At 30.6% G+C, this 5,000-nt stretch overlaps 1 long non-coding RNA gene across 1 annotated transcript in view; it reads right to left on the reverse strand.

The window, feature by feature from the left end:
* LOC137645021 (uncharacterized) overlaps nucleotides 1-5,000 on the reverse strand; it is a 107,030-nt gene that overhangs the window by 653 nt on the left and 101,377 nt on the right. The window contains exon 3 of the long non-coding RNA XR_011045253.1: nucleotides 1-145. This exon is cut by the window's left edge and continues 653 nt beyond it. This is a non-coding gene — a long non-coding RNA (uncharacterized lncRNA). The remainder of the gene's footprint in view (nucleotides 146-5,000) is intronic.

Raw genomic sequence — 5,000 nt, forward strand, 5'->3', positions numbered from 1 at the left:
GAAATTATCTCTTTTCGATAAATCCCCTTTCATTCTAACAAACGAACAGACGCTATAATTACAGTGTGCATGGTACTTACCGTAATCTTGATAGATGATCACAGATATGGCCAGAATCAGGAGAGGTGGAAGTGTCTGACCACACCTGAAATGTAAAATGGGGAAATACAAAATTATATACAAAAGAGCTTTGAAACAGATTAAAAACAATTATATATACATGTTAATCGACATGATCTTTAAGTTAAAAGTTATTGGTTCTAAAAAATAAAATTAAAGTAAGTTTCACCTCGTCTGTAATAAATCTACCGGATCAGCATCCCAGAGTTCCTTTGCTAATTGCATAACATTCTATCATAATTATAGTAATTTGATTATTTCCTGTTACAAGGTACAACTCCAATCAATTACATTACTATTAATAACATTGAAATATAAAAAGCACTACTAATAATAAAGGCAAAAATTAAAAGTATATGTATACATAACATCGTTAGCAATTGCTACGTTAGTAAAATCCATGGAAACAAAATAACTGATATCCTACAGTTCATTTTATCATATAGTTAATAATCTAATAAGTTACTCGATTCCTGCTAACGATACTCCTATTTACTATCTCAAATCTAATTGAATCATAAAAATTTTCTTATCATATAGCTACACAGTGTTTGTCCATAATTATATAAATCGAACATCATATTGTTCTGTTATGTCCTTGTACAGATGGCTGTATTTCACGTGCAAAATCCCTTTCTGCTGCCGTTAAGTGATCACGATATCTGGTATATAAAGCTGCCATGTGTAAATTAACCGGTTTTCTTAAAGTGAAATGTTCCCCTAAAAAAGAATGTGTTTATTAAACATTATTCCTACCTATTAACATTCAATCATTTCTTACACAGAACTTTTCTATTTATTGACATTAGCCATTTTACTGTCAGTAACGACAAATATGACTTAAAATCTAACCGAAATTCATAGAATTAAAAAAAAAAAAAAAAAAAAACGCACGATTACTGTTACAAAGATAAAAACATAAAATGTTAGGATGTGTACTTTTTAGGGAATAGGGTCCAAACCGAATATAAATCTATAGTCTACAAACATCGCGTGCAAAGTCGTGATAGGCTTAAGGGATCCGCAAAGATTTAAAATTAATTTTGATCGAAGCAGCTCATACTTTTTAAACGTTATTTTCTTTAGGAAAATATTAGGCTAGATTGCATGAGCTACAAGGGTAAAGTTTGGATAGGGTTTTAGTATTATTGTATTTATACCTTTCTATATATATATATATATATATATATATATATATATATATATATATATATATATACAGTATAATATATATATATATATATATATATATATATATATATATATATATATATATATATATATATATATATATATACATATATATACAGTATAATATATATATATATATATATATATATATATATATATATATATATATATATATATATATATATATATATACAGTATAATATATATACAGTATAATATATATATATATATATATATATATATATATATATATATATATATATATATATATATATATACATATATATATACACACACACACATATATATACACACATATATATACACACACACACACACACACATATATATATATATATATATATATATATATATATATATATATATATATATAAATGCAAACACTCATTATGACATATTTACATATTTGCATGTATGCACTAGAGCGATTCTGTGTAGGTATTTAAAGAAATATGCAAAAGGTATGTAAATACCAATTACAAGTCTTTTCATTCATAATTTTGTTTATGTGTATTTGTCTTGTTTAACGAACACTATATTATTCAATTGTCTAATCGCACATTGAGGTTTTAAGAGAAAGTACATGAAAAACTTCCATAAATTAAAGCTGGTGCAACATTCCCTTCGTGAAATTCAACATTTTACGTTTCAAAGAAACTGCAGCTAATTTTTAATATTGGTGCACATTCACTCTTTAGGGGGTAAATTGGATCTGAGAGAATAACCAATATTGCGCAATACATGATGTAATTTTCATCGAGATCGAATAACAAAACTATATTACAATATCAATTTTATTGTTCCTCTTTTTCCATCCTCAATTTTAGAGGTACACAGGAATCTATAAAGTTGCCCGAGGGGTACAGTAGAACAAATATTTGTTCGGACCCTGAATGTCATATCTATATTTACATATTGGAATCCCTTCCTACTCTCAACTTTTTTAATGCCATGGTTATCGGGAAACTGATATCACGAAAGAAAGTGCGTAAAAAATTCCGAGCTACCAGTTTTCCTCAATATCACTTACGTGTACACCATCATAAGAGAATTTTTTAATCCCAATATATATGAATACATCGAGACCATCTTTTGTTGTACGGGCACCAAATAGAAACTAAGTTGGAGGCTATAAATAATGTATACTCTAAATCATCTAATTAATAAGGGAAAAAAAAAAACATATGAAAGAACTGTTGACGAAACTTTACGGATTAATGCAACAAAATCTTTTTGGATTGAGGGGTTAAACATGAATCTTAGTATGCAACAAGAAGCAACTTTAATAAAATTTCCAATGATTTGGAGATACATAGCAATGTATGCCTAAACTTAGCTAGCTTGAATAAAATGTTGCTAATATTTCCCCGTCGAGTTGAAATTTTACATAACCTTTTCCTGGTCAATTTGGAGATAGTATGCAAAATTTAAGTGTATGCCAAAACTTTCCTAACCAAATAAAGTTTCTGTTGCGTTAAGTTAATACATAACATAAGCTTAATCGACTTTCAAATTATATATCAAATATATAAAGAATTTAGTAAATACAAATCTCCGTTGAGATGCTACCGCCAGAGTTGTTGGGTCCTTTGACTGGCCAGACCAAGATCTTGGGCCAGAAAGTACTACATTGGATGCCTCTCTTTGGATAAAACTTCCCTTTCCTTTGCCTACACATACATCGAATAGTCTGGCCTATTCTTTACATATCCTCTGTTCTCATACAGCTGACAATACTGAGATTACCATACAATTCTTCACCCAAGGGGTTAACTGCTGCACTGTAATTGTTCTGTGGCTACTTTCCTCTTGGTAAGGGTGGAAGAGACTCTCCAGCTATGGGAAGCAGATAATGCAAATCTTCTAGGACACTCCAAAATCAAACCATAACCTCTGTACCACGGTCTTCAACTGTATTAGGGTAGAGTTCTCTTACTAGAGTCTAGACTTGGGCACGCTGTTCTATCTTATTTCTCTTCCTCTAGTTTGTTTTGAAGTTTAAATAGTTTATATATAAGAAAGATTTAATTTAATGTTGTTACTGCTCTTAAAATTTTTAATTTTAATTGCTAATTGCTTCTCTTGTAGTTTATTTATCTTATTATTTCCTTTCCTCACTGGGCTATTTTTCCCTGTTGGAGCCCTTGTGCTTATAGCATACTGCTTTTCCAACTAGGGCTGTACCTTAGCTAATAATAATAATAATAATAATAATAATAATAATAATAATAATAATAATAATAATAATAATAATAATAATAGTTTCAGGTTGTATGTAATGTAGGCCATCTAATCGGTGGTGGAGTGTAACAATTTCCCACTGTCTCACAATTCGGCTGAAACCTTTTTTTTTCGTTCAAAAGTGCTTGAATATGTAATTCTTGAACAACTAGTCAGTCACTTAGAAGTAATAGAAGCTTTGCCTGACAACCAATTTGCTTAAAGAAAACTATTCTCTACGGAGAAAGCCATCTGCTCTTTTGTAAATGATATGCTGGAAATAATGGATGAAAATAAATGTGGTATTTCAATATTGCTCGATCTCAGTGCTGCTTTTGATAGTTGTGCATGAACTGCTACTAAATGATCTACGGTCCATCGGCGTTGAAGATCAAGCCTTCGAATACCTAAAAGACTACTTATTAGGTAGAAATTACGTTGTACAAATTGGAATTCATATTCATCATATGAACCCTTAAACAGAGTGGTACCCCAGGGGAGTGTACTTTGCCCAACCTTATTGGTCTATTGAAAATACTACAAAGGCATGGCGTGAAGTTCAAACTATTTGCGGAAGACACAATTTTACTTCTCCATAAACGATATAGATGACACTACTAAAATTCTAAACCAAATCCTTGATAGTGTTAGAAAATGGATGATATTTAAAAAACTAAAATTAAATGAGTACAAAACTGAATTCTTGGTGGTGGGTAAGAGAAACAGCGTGAGAAACTTGGGTGATATTCAAACGAACATAAATAATGACTCGGTGCCGATATCTAGTAAAGTTCGAGATCTAGGTGTATTTCTTGACCGTAACCTGTCTCTAAATGCCAAAATAAAAAAAAAAAATAAAAAATGTAATAAAACCTGCGGATTATCATCTAAGAAATATTGCGTTTATAAAAAAGTGCCTTGACGAAAATTCTGTAAAGAAATATGATAAACTGTGTTATTACCAGGATTGACTACTGAAACTATTAAAATTTACCAAGAGTGCAACTTAAGAAATTACAAAACATAATAAACAGAGGAGCGAAGCTAATAAAAGGTGTCCCACCTACAGAAAGGATCACTCCTATACTAATCGATTTACACTGACTGCCGATTAGAGCGAGAATTGAATTTAAAATATGTACAATAACCCACCAAGTTATTAGGACCGGTCGTCCAAAATACTTAGGAGAATTGCTACATATTGCGCAGCCAACAAATAGTGTCGACACGAGAATAGTTACAGATGGCTTCAAACTGTTTGAAGCTAGATATGTCTACTTTTTGGGCTCCAGAGCCTTTAAATATGCGGCCCCGAGACTATATAATAAGCTCCCACGAAACATTCGTATGATTGAAGACATTAAGACTTTCAAGAGGAAACTGAAGACTTTCTTATTTAAACAGTCTTACAACAGTGACGATTTAACAGTAAATGAACAATACAAGAT

Source organism: Palaemon carinicauda, chromosome 8, assembly GCF_036898095.1.
Source record: "Palaemon carinicauda isolate YSFRI2023 chromosome 8, ASM3689809v2, whole genome shotgun sequence".
Lineage (NCBI taxonomy): Eukaryota > Metazoa > Arthropoda > Malacostraca > Decapoda > Palaemonidae > Palaemon > Palaemon carinicauda.